The 12,635-nt window shown below is 40.5% G+C and overlaps 1 protein-coding gene across 5 annotated transcripts in view; it reads left to right on the top strand.

Annotated features, from left to right (window-relative positions):
* NCK2 (NCK adaptor protein 2) overlaps nucleotides 1-12,635 on the top strand; it is a 194,728-nt gene that overhangs the window by 1,224 nt on the left and 180,869 nt on the right. The gene's annotated exons all lie outside the window — the stretch shown is intronic.

Raw genomic sequence — 12,635 nt, 5'->3', positions numbered from 1 at the left:
TCCGTAGGTTTGGGGTACAGGGCACCGCCGGAAACTTGGGCTGATTGAACAGAGTTGATGTGGGGCGCCCCCTTCCCGCGAGGAAAGGTGGATGGGGCTGGGCTCTGGGGGGGGTTCTCTTTCGCTCCGATCAGCCCCTTCTCCCCACACCCCGCCCTCGTGCCGTTGGGGCCCGGGGAACCCCCCACCCCACCTTCAGTGAGGCATCTGCACTTTTAAACATCCTTCCCCTCTTTCCTTCCTTCCTTTTCATCCCTACCCGGTGGTCTCTTTTCCTCTCTCCTTTCTTTTGCCTCTTGGGCGGGTGTCGCTGTGTTTTGGAGGTGGAGTGCGTGGGGCGCCCGGGGAGGAGGAGGAAAGGAGGGGGCGGGGGCCCGGACCTGGTGGGCACCTTCAGCTCGGGTTAGGAGCCCAGAGGTGGAGTGGAACGCTGGGGGTGCAAGCACGGGTATTTTGCTTTGCATTGTGGAGTGATAAGAAGAAGGAAATAGGTTGTGGTAGAGGTCTGTTGGGGAGGGAAGAGAGAATTTGCCCAGGGAGGTTGATGGGGCGGAGATAAAGCAGCGGGTTTAGTCTCTGGGACTCCCGGCTGGCGGTGGCTCCTGACTGGCGGAGGCAGGAAGCGCTGAGCTCCCAAGCCTCCTGGGAAGTAGCTCTTCCTCCCCAGAGCTACGGAGCTCCTTAGCTGGGTCGAGGGGAAAAGCAGAAAGAACCTTGGATCCAAGGGGGAAAATGGAGAGGAAGCAGCCTGACTTACCTCTTGGGCTCTCTTGATTGGCAGTGCTGCCCAGGACGTTACAGTCAGGTCTCGTAGAAGTAATGTTTGCCAAAGGCACATAACGTGCTGGATTTCAAATTGTCGGTCCTGGGCCACATAAAATCGAGACGACTTAGTAGTCATACTTGTTACCCAAGTTTCTAAATAGTTTTACATTCTCTCGTATTCCTGGAGGCAATTGCAATGTAAAATTACCTCATTGTTTAGGGTTTTAAGTACTAACTTGCTCATAAACACAACTTATTTTACTTTGTGTAGAGGGATTTCACTTGCAAAGCACCTTAATTGGTAAACAATAAAAATTCTGGAGAATGCTGGCATCTTTCTGCTGGTGAATACTGAAACACCTGACATAAATAAGCATTTGAACAACTTCTCGGAGAGGTTTTGATGGACATACTGGTCTCCATTTTCCATTTATTTGACTTGATTTGCCTTCCAAACTAGTTAATGATTGATCCATCCCATTTTCAAACCATCATCTAGATTATAGTTGACTTCCAGATACAGAGGAGGCAATAGATTTGGAGTCAGGAAGGATAGGACCTGTGATATGATTAAATAAACTATTTTTTCCCCCATGTTGAGGGGAATTTCTCCACATGTTAATTTATTTCTTAGTATATTTCCAAACAGACCAATTTCTTTGACTTGCTACAGAGGATGGAGGAATCCAAACCAGGCAAAAATCAAGAGGAATCAAAGGCTGTGTGATACAAAAATCCCCACAGTGTTATGCTTTTGCAGAATCCTAGCCTGCATTCTTGAGCCAGACATTGAAGATGATTGAATGAACTATTAATGCAGGTCAGCACCTTTTCATCAACTTAAATTGTTACTTCCTTATGCTTAGAGAGATTATGATGTGTCAGAGGTAGGACTTCAGGATTGAATTTAGAACTTTCAGGGTCTATGACTTAGTCTCTATACACTACACCATGATGGGGCTGGGCATATGCCAACTGGGCACAGTTTCTTGGCAAAGAACAGGTTCATTCAGTTGTACTCTTTTTACCAGCTATGTGACCCTGGACAAGTCACTTAATCTTTTTAGTGTTTCTGGACAGGTCTCTAAGACTAAGTTGAAGAAAACTGTGCTGACCTGCATTAAGAGTTTATTCAATCAAATCAAAGGTCCAGTTTCTGTCTCTCTCCTTTCTGACTCCCTGTTCATTGGCAATTCTTTAGTTAGAGTTGGAGTGTCAAACCCAACAGCATGTGGTCAGATTAAAATGTAATTGGGAAATATTTAACAAAATAAAAATATAGTAAAACGTAGATAACATTACATTTTAAAACTAATTCACTCTGTGGCTCCCAGGCTTCCTTTTGTATGGAAACCCTGGGCTTCTGTTTGAATTGGATAAATTACAGGCCCAGTCTCTAGCCTTCCTAGATCCAGTATGCACTAGTCTATATTTTGCCTTTTGGTAAGTTTCTAGTTATCATATGCTTATGTGAAGGTGCTTAATCATGTTCCTAATTGAACTTTTTGACCTATGCCAAGCTTCTGAAAATTTCTGAACTTCTGTCATTTACACTACTGCTGTTTTCCAGTAAGCGGCAGAAACTGTGTAAGGGTGTCTTCAAGGCATCAGCATTAAGTACACCGGTTGGATTCTTGAGTGGACATATTGGTGGGTATATACAGACTGTATATAACCTTTTATCATCCCCAAAGGACTGTTTGATTGCTTTCTACTACCTGAAGCCTTTTACTTTAACTCTGTCCTTTGCATTTATGTAATTTGCTCTGGCTGTAGCTCTGCGTGATAGGAACACTTTTAATTGGTGAAGCTGCAGTGAACATTGGGGGAGAAATGGTGCTTGGGGAGATGGGTCTGTAACTTTAAAAGTGAGATTTAATGACCTTATATTATACGAGTGCTTGCTGGCTCTACTGGGGAGGAAGTTTTGAGAGTTGGGAAGCTAAGTTTCTTCTTAAATTAGCTGGAAACTACCTACAGATTACCCCAGGGAGAGAAGAAACTAAAATGTGTTCTTGTTCAGATGGTTTGTGAATGGGGCCATCAAATTGTTTCTTTCTGAAAATGAATTATGGAAATACTTCAAAATTTGCTTAAAAGGCCTTAGCTGCAAATATTTGTGAAATGTACTTGGTGGCCCAGATGCATGAGTTCAGGCAACTCCAGGGTCACTGAAGGCAAGTCATTTGAACTGGTTTTCAAAGTAAGCAGCTCCAGCAAGTCAGAGTGGTTTCCTTCTTCCTGTATTATTTAGTGGTATGGTTTTAAAATTTAAATAAATCTTTTCTTCTGCCATGACTTTTTCATTTTGAATTTTCCTTTCTTACACTGAAGTTGCAAGGTATTTCTCTGAGGGCATAATTATTAACCCTGAGCTATAAAGAATAAAAAGTTTATTCTTATGGATATTTATATAGCAGTTATAAGTTTTGTATACATAATTAGTTGATGAAAATCTCTTTCTGGACTATATTCTAAGCATTTTCTGTGCACCTGTGATTTCACTGGTAAAAGGGAATACCTACCCCACACCAATATAGGTCAGGACACTGTATGGAACTTAGAGGCTTTCACTGCTTCCAGGATCATTGAGAGGTTAATAGCTTACCCAGGGGCCAGTATGTAGAACTTGAACCCAGATCTTCCTGGCACAAGCATAGTTCACTATCCATTATACCACTTTGCTGCGCATTTTCACATATGAATTAAATTTGGTTCTTTGAAAATGTTTCAGTGGAAATGGAAGTTGCCAGGATTCCTGCTGACTGGGTGATAAGTGAAAGCTAAACATCAGCATCAATACTCAAAGGGGTGTACATTTTTGACAGATACTTGAGATACCTAGGCAGAGTATACCTGTTGCCTCTTTTGTTCTCTGATGTTTTGCACATCTTGGGTATTTAATTAATACTTAATAAGCTAATGACCATTTCTGTCTTGGAAACCAGCTTGGTAGAGCAGATAAAGAGCTGATTTCTTATCTAGGGGACCTGGGTCTCGCCTTTGACAAAGACTGGTTTTGTGACTAGGAAAATAACTTAACCTCTCAATGATCTAAAAAACTCTCTAAAACTTTAAGTTGTAGAGCTAGTCCTCATCTTAATTACCAAAGAGTTTCTTTCTTCAAGGTTCCTGGCAGCAAAGAAATGATAACATTGGAGTCTCTCTTCCTATTCTATCTTCCATCTCTGCTCTTCTAGCCCTTTTTTGTTTTTAGTTTTGAAAGTTGTGAAATTTCGAAAGGAAGCCCCTGTAAATAGATGAACATATGAGGATCAAAACGACAATATATGTGAAAGGTTTTGTAACTCCAACGAAGTATATGAATATAAACGGACATCATTTTTTATTGTGATGATGATAGCATTTTATATTCATTGGCATTTAGTTGGTAAACAATGATAGCTACAGATACGAAAGTATTCTCTAGCCTTTCGTATGAATTACTATTTTCCTGCATGTTGTCTGTTTGGCATGCCACTAAAATGATTTTTCTGTTGTGGAAAAATAAACTTGTAATTACTCAGTGCCAGTAGGTTATCATTTATCATTAGCATTTGGTGGTTTTTTTTGGATCGCTCAAAGAGATAGCTAGCTAGGGGAAAAAACAAACAAACATTTCCCAAGAGATGGCTTTAAAAATCAAGAGACTTTAAAACCGTTGCTTGATTTTTTCTCTTATTATCAATATCTTATTATCTTGGTACCTCTTATCTGACACTTTTCTCCTTAGAAACTTTCAGTGGCTTGCTTTTTGTTTTTCAGTCATGTCTGACTCTCTGTGACCCCAATTGGGGTTTTCTTGGCAAAAATAGATACTGGAGTAATGCTTTGCTATTTCCTTCTCCAGTTCATTTTGTTAATGAGGAAGTGAGGATGATAAGTTAAGTGACTTGCCCCTGGTCACACAGCTAGTAAGTGTCTGAGGCCAGTTTGGAACTCAAGGTGAGTCTTCCTCACTCCAGGGCCTGACACTCTTTCCATTGTGTCACCTGACTGCCCATCAGTGGCTCACTGTTGACTACTAAGTGAAGCCAGAGCAACTATGCAACTTGTTTTTCAAGTTTCTTTCTACTGTCCCTTAAATGTATCTACTGTCCACTGTTCCTGAATATGAACCAAACTTTATGATGTGTTCTGTACTTAGTGTCTACCTTTTTGAAATCTTAACCATTTATCATTCAAGGCCTAGCACAGATGCTACTTCTTCATGAAGCTTTCTCACATCCCTTCCATAGGATATCATTCTGCCTTACTCCTATCTCATGGCACTTCAATTTTTATGTCTTGCTTTATATATAGTTCTTTGTGTTGTGTGCCATGTCATATTGGAAACTCCTTAAGGTAGGAAACATGACATTTATTTTTGTGTGGTTTCCCCTCACTGGCAACTAATTGGTGTAGTGTTAGATTTGGAGACAAGAAGACATGAGTTCAAATGATGACTCAGACACTTAGTAGCTATGTGACATTGGGCAAGTCTCAATCTCTTTCAGCCTTAGTTTTCTCATCTGCAAAATGGGATGAGGATCAAAGTGCTTTGTAAAACTTCAGTGCAAATACTAGCTTTTATTTAGTACTCTAGTATTTGCTGAATAATATCAGATGATAAATTTGTTAGGTGACCATGAAATTCTGTTACACCCTAAGATTTTAGCAAGTTTGAAAACTTGATCTGGGACCATGTTTTTAAATTTTTTTTTTGCTTAAAGGTATGTCTGAATAATGGGAAAATTCCCTGTTGCTTATCATATAGCTGTTCTCAGTCATACTGAAAACTTTTTCATGAAAACAAAAACCTTCCTGTCTAGTGGGTGGGTTGAATGTTTTACTTGTCAACCGATTAGATTCTTTCTAGAAGTTAACACAAAATAGAAAAATTGAGCAAAGCATTTCATATAGTTTCACCCTGTTGGAATGCCACAAGTAAGTTTCTTATCCACATCTCCTCCTACCATGCTTGAGAAGGGCTGATTTAAAGGAATACTGGATAACAGAAAGTTGACTGGATAGCCCCAATGTAACAGCAGCAGTCCCCACAGGTCCTGCTTCTCCACAGAAATATGATAATGTCCTGAAGAGATTCCCTCTGCAGTTGAGAATAGCTTCTTCTTGTTTATTCTGTTACTAAGCTTTCCAGATTCGTTATTTCAGGAAGTCTTGCTGTTTCCATTAACAGGATGAGAAATTGGTCTTTGAGATCAATAACTAGTAATGGTTAGAATGCATTTATGGCTATGGTGGGAACATGGATTCATCATATCTGTCATATAAGTAAATGATGGGCTGGTTTTGGAATGAGCTTTCTTTAGAGTGAATAAAATTTTAAGCTGGGGAAATGGAAGTTAACATTGATGTAATTTAGTTTATTTTCTGCCGGTTTATTCTGTCAAAATCTTGTTTATACATAGTTGTTGTATGTTGTCTCTCCCATTGGAGTGGGAGCTTCTTGAGGGCAGGGACTGGGTTTTTGTTTTGTTTTGTTTTTTGACTTTTTCTTAGTAACTCCAGCACTTAGCACAGTGTGTGGCATGTTATAGTTGCTTAATAAATACTTGTTGACTTAACCTCACTGTTTAGGAGAAAGGTTACTGAAGAATTTAATCTTTTTTGGGGGGGGCAATGAAGAGTAAATGACTTGCCCAGGGTCACATAGCTAGTAAGTGTCAAGTGTCTGAGGCTGGATTTGAACTGAGGTCCTCCTGAATCCCTGGCCAGTGCTTTATCCACTGCACCACCTAGCTGCCCCAGTACTGCAGAATTAATTAAAAAAAAAAATCTGGGCTAGTCAATAGAGATAAAGGATAAGAGATGAATTATGTAATTTCTCTGGTACAGGGAACTCTAGAACTACCAGCGTAGATTAGCACCTCTGCCATTTACAGTCTTAAAGAGTTTCCTGGGGAACTGAGAGAAGTGAAATGACTTTTCCAACGTCACATAGCCAGTATATATCAGAGGCAGGATTTGAATTTAGGTCTGTCATTCTCTCCATTCTTGTCATGTTATTTCTTTTGAAACCTATAGCATCTCGTGTTCCTAGGTCATGTCCCATCCAAGAACTAAGGGAGCCAGATCCTGTATAGGTGATGATGTCTGACTTATTCAAATGGGTATAGACAATACTTGAATTTATGGAACTTGAATTTATGATTAAGCCTTCAAATCTTGGAATCAATCTTGCTGCTGTAAAAATTTTAACTGGACCCTAATCTGTAAACTCCTGGCTGGCTGGCCAATCTGAAAAAATTAGTATAACTGTTTGATCTGAGAAATTATAACTGACTATCTGGCTCACTAATCTCTGTAAGCTTTTAATTTAATATGGAAAGAGCCAATAGGGAGGCTCCCCCTCCCCCACTGCTGATTAGAAAAAGATTAGGAAGCTTCTTTTCAATTACACAAAAAACAGGGTTTAATGAGGTGAACCAATTTAGAAATAAGAATAAAAGAGAGGTAGGATAATACAACCTGACTGCGTTTTAACTTTCTCCCTGCCACTATGAAAATCTCCTCCCATGTCTCTTGCCTGTGGTGTGACTGGCCACTGCCAACGCTGCTAGCTGCTAACAACCCAGAGTCGCATCCCCTTTCTCAGTCTTCCCCTTTCACTGTCAGCCTCACCAGCTCTCTGTAGCGTCCTTCTTCACTCCTCCACTCTCTCCTTCACTCTTCCTCCTGTCAGCTGCCCCCAGTGACTCACTGGAAACCTTTTCTCACCAGCAGCTTCTTTCCTTCTTAGCTCCCCAGCTTCACTCTTCCTCTCACTAACGGACAGCCATACCCTCTCTCCATAGCCTCAAAGCCTTTATGGACCACCTCCTCTTCACTACCTCTTCTCACTCTCCCTTCCTATGTCTCCACCCCCCAGGCTATATAATGAATAGAAAGCCTGAGAGATGGAGTACCTTGTAAAATGAAGGCAAAGATTGAAGGATGGTTTAGAGAGGATAGAGTTCAAGACCTGGAATCAGGAAGTACTGAGTGCAAATCTGGCAGTAGAGACTTACTAACTGTATGACCCTGGGCAAGTCACTTCACTCTGTTTGCCTCAGTTTCCTCATCTGTAAAATTAGTGGCAGAAGGAAGTGGCAAACCACTGCAGTGTCTTTGCCAAGAAAACCACAAATGGGGTCACAAAGTTCGATACAACTGAAATGACTGAAGAACAACATGAGTGAGAGAGGTGATAAAGCCTAGAACTAGAGTAGTAGTTGGGTAAATGGGAAAGGGGGCCAGTGAGAGAGAAGTGGAAAAAAAAACAACTTGAGTTCAGGAAGGAGAATGATGGATAATGAAAGTTAAAGTTAAACTGCAGAGTTTATGCATTTTTATCTAGGCAATAGGGAACCACTGGAGTTTGAATAGGGGAATGACTTGGTCAGATCTGCACTTGAGAAAGGTCACTTCTGCAGCTGTTTGGAAGATGGTTTGGAGTAGGAAGAGACTTAAGGCAGGCAGGAAGGCCAATTAGGAGGACATTTCAGTAGCCAACGGGGCTTGAACTAATCTGGTGTGTGTGTGAGCAGACAGGGTTGGATTTGAAAGATAAGGGTAGAAAGGACCAGCTTTGGCAATTGATTGGATGTGTGGGGGCACTGAGGTGGCACAGTGGATAGAGCGCTGTCCCTGGAGTCAGAAGAACCCGAGTTCAAATCTGGCCTTAGACATTTATTAGCTGTGTGACTTGGCATGTCACATAATCCCAATTGCCTTCCCCACTCCAAAAAAAAAGATTGGCTATGTGGAGTAAGGAAGGGTGAGGAGGAAGTAGCTAGGGTAAGGCTGAAAGCCCCCAACAGAAATAGGGAAGTATAAAGATAACATATTGTTCCCTCACTGAGTTTTCAGTCTCTTTGGTAGATGTGACACACAAATAATTATGGTAAAATACCTCCACCTGCCCCAGTTTATTCTTTCACCCCTCCCCCCAGTTTGGTCATCTTTCTTTGATTTCTTTTTCTTTCTTTTTTTTTTTTTTTAGTGAGGCAGTTGGGGTTAAGTGACTTGCCCAGGGTCACACAGCTAGTAAGTGTTAAGTGTCTGAGGCTGGATTTGAACTCAGGTCCTCCTGAATCCAGGGCCGGTACTCTATCCACTGCGCCACCTAGCTGCCCCCATCTTTGATTTCCTTTTACCACTATTCTTATATCTACTCTGTAGCTGAGTTCTTTTTTTGTCCACATCCATAGCATCTCTTGCATTTTCCTCTTTCTTTACATTCTCGTTGCTTCCACCTTAGTTAAGAGATACATACTCTTTCCCAGTTAATATAGTTTATGCATGGCTTGCAAATTGACTTTGCTTAAGTGCAGATCTAATCAGATCCTGCCTTCTTTCTGAGCATTTCCCCTGGCTGTCCCTATGCCTGGAATGTTCTCCCTCCTCCTTTCAGCCTTCTGACTTCTTTCAAGGCTCTGGCAAAATCCCACTTTCTACCGGAAGCTTTTCCCCATCTTTCTAGTGCTTTCCTTCTGCTGATTATTTACAATTTCTCCTATATAGATTTAAAAAAAATAGTTATTTGTGTGTTGTCTCCTTCATTAGATTGGGAGGGGACTGTCTTTTACCTCTATAGTTGCTGCACTTAGCTCATACAGTAGACACTTAATAAATGTTTACTGAGTGACTGAACTCTTTTCATAGTCCTTAGAAACCTTCCATCCTATTGCCTACAGGGAAAAAAAAAATCTAAATTTGGCTCCCCCCTACCAGTCTAACCATATCTCACATTCTCCCTCCTTTTGTGCAGTGTTCTAGCAAACTAGACTGCTTTGCTGCTTTCCCCTTCCCCAGCACACCTTGCTACTTTGGTCTTTATGTCTTTATTCATAGGAGGCCCTCTTTTCCTTACCTGTGGAGTTCTTCCACATATATCATCTTTCCCATGAAGTCCTATCTGGATAACTCCATGCCATCCAGAGGTGAGAGGCTTAATTTTCTCCTGGTGATTTTTAAGGTACTTTCCTTCATCCACCTGAGCATTCAAATTAGCAGTTAATTTGTGTTTATATTTCCCATTTCCTACTAATTCAGTAAGTTCCATGGGACCTTGCACATTTTTGGTAAATTATATACATAAGCCAAATACTTAAGGAAGCACTTAGATGGAAAAACAGTGATTAAAAACAGAAGTGATCACCAAGCACAAGCGCATGGTGTTTTTGGAGAGAAATTTGATTGTTGATTCTTCTTTGAGGCAGGGGGCACGGTTATGACATATGGACTATTTTTTTTTTTTTTCAAACAGCATCCTGATGCCTGGGAAGTTGGTATTTCCAATCAGAGATCACCTAGAAAAAGCAGTTTGGAAAAGCTAGAACTATTCAAAAATTCCTAGCAGTTTGTGAAGAAGTGTTTCATATTGAATCCTCATCTCTATTCTGAGCAAGTGGTTTGGGATATTTTAGTGTGAAAGGTACCTAGCTTTTCACCTACCCATCTTTGAAGGCTCAACTCAAATAGTACCTTTTTCAGGAAGTTTTTCCTGATAACCCAGGATCTTTCTTCCTCTCTTAGGCCTTATATAGTATTTGACTTTCAACTCTTCTATGTGGTTAAAGTCTTATTTTGTATTATAGTTATTGGGTGGGGAGGAGGGCAGCTAGGCGACGCCATAGTGGATAGAGCGTTGGCCTTGGAGTCAGGGTGACTCAACTTCCTAAATTCAAATCTGGCCTCAGACACTTACTAGCTGTGTGACCCTGGACTAGTCACTTAACCCTGTTTGCCTCAGTTTCCTCATCTGTCAAATGAGCTGGAGAAGGAAATGACAAACCACTCCAGTATTTCTGCCAAGAAAACTACAGTGGTCAAGAAGAGTCAGGCTGAACAGCAACAAAAACTACAGTTATTTAGATCTTAGAGTGATAGCTGGAAGGAATCTTAGAGGTCATTTAGTCAAGAGGAAACAAATTCCTGGCAGCAAAATTCAGTCCTAAACCAGATTAAAGTGTAACAAGGAGGGCAGCTAGATGACACAGTGGATAGAGCCCCGGCCCTGGATTCAGGAGGACCTGAGTTCAAATTTGACCTCAGACACTTGAAACTTACTAGCTGTATCACCCTGGGCAAGTCACTTAACCCTCATTGCCCAGGCCCTACCCCCCCAAAAAAAGTAACCAGGAAGTAGTTAACAATAAATAAAAATACAACATAGATGATGTTAATTTGTGGTTTCCCAAGTTATCCCTGGCTATTTGAGTTTGAACACTGAACTCATCTGACACATGAGGAGATTGAGGTCCAGAGATGGTAAAAAGGAGGCATGTAGATACATGTAGAAGTCACAGAGATTAGTCAGGATTCAAACTCAGTTCCTGGAACCTCCAAGTTTTGTCCACTTTCCATCATATTACTCTGTGAATGTGTCATGTATCTCTATTAGATTATAAGTGCCATGAAGACCTGGGTCCTATTGTTGGGATCATAGGTCCCTTGTAGCTTTTTGTTGTTGTTGTTGAGGGGCAGTGAGGGTTAAGTGACTTGCCCAGGGTCATACAGCTAGTAAGTATCAAGTGTCTGAGGCAGGATTTGAACTCAGATCCTCCTGAATCCAGGGCTGGTGCTTTATCCACTGCACCACCTAGCTGCCCTCCCCTTGTAGTTTTAAATCTTAGAAATTATCTTGGCCAGCCCCCTCATTTTACAGATGTAGAAACTGAGGCCCAGAGAGGTAAAGGCAATATTAGATCTTTCATAAACTTAATACTTTTCCTATTTTAGTAAATAGTGTATGTTTAATGAATATTTGTTGAATTGGATGGTGAGATAAGTTACTTTTCTGTATATTAAACATTTCGAGTATTAAGCATGAGATTCAACAGGGAAGAGTAAATAGCTATGAAAACAGTTTTTTGACATAAGATGAATTTATATTAGCTTCCTTATTTTCTGAAATGGGGTTGGAGTTACTATTTTAAATTTTGTGGTGCTGAATGATTCCATTGCTGATCCCTGCTATGTGTTAAATTTAACTGGCTCAAAGATAGAAACGTTAAATTTGTTAGAGAGTAAAACCCTATTAATATAGAAGAGCCCCCAAATAAAGAAAAGCATCATGTTTTGTTCATTAAGATATTAAATTTGAAAAATATTTATGGACCTTTATCATAATTGAAAAATGTATATTGAAATACACAGGCAGTTTACATTTAATTCCACCATTTTTGTTTATGTTGTAATTTAGTGAGCTTTTAGTTGGCCTTGAGCCCATTCAAGTTTGAATTTTGGTGGCTCTCATCCTCTCCTCGGTTATGCCTCTTGGCTCTACATTTCTGGTGCACGAGGGATTAAGTTAAATGTCAACTAAATGGACTGGTGAGATGGGATAGAATGCTTAAAATATTAAAATCGGGGAGGGGTGGCTATAATAGGAAATTTGGAAACACGTGAAAATAGAATGTATGGACACACATGCCTGTGTGTTTGTGGCCCTTCAATAATGTGGTATGTCTTGGTTTTATTGAATTGGGCAAGTCCATAGGTTTTCTTCCTCTCCCACTTCATGCTAAAGCAGTTGTTTAACCTATTACAGGTTACATAATATCATTTAATTTTTATTATTTTGATGAGTTATTGCTGTTCAAGTATGTCCTTTGTAGTTGCCTGAAATTGTTTAAAATCTATCACTCAGAGTAATTTGCCCAATTGTAAACTTGTCTTGCCTTTCTTCTTGTGTCCTTTTTTATTAGTGGTAGTCCATGCATGCTCGGGCAGATAGGTGGTACAGTGGATAGAGCATTAGATCTACAGTCAGGAAGACCTGGGTTCAAATTCAGCCTCAGTTATTAGCTGTGTGTCCCAGGGCAAGTCACTTAACCCTATTTGCCTCAGTTTCCTCATCTGTAAAGTGAGCTGGAAAAGGAAAT

Source organism: Dromiciops gliroides, chromosome 3, assembly GCF_019393635.1.
Source record: "Dromiciops gliroides isolate mDroGli1 chromosome 3, mDroGli1.pri, whole genome shotgun sequence".
Classification (NCBI taxonomy): domain Eukaryota; kingdom Metazoa; phylum Chordata; class Mammalia; order Microbiotheria; family Microbiotheriidae; genus Dromiciops; species Dromiciops gliroides.
Note: the sequence above shows the minus strand (reverse complement) of the source record. Positions and strands in the feature narration are given on the sequence as shown.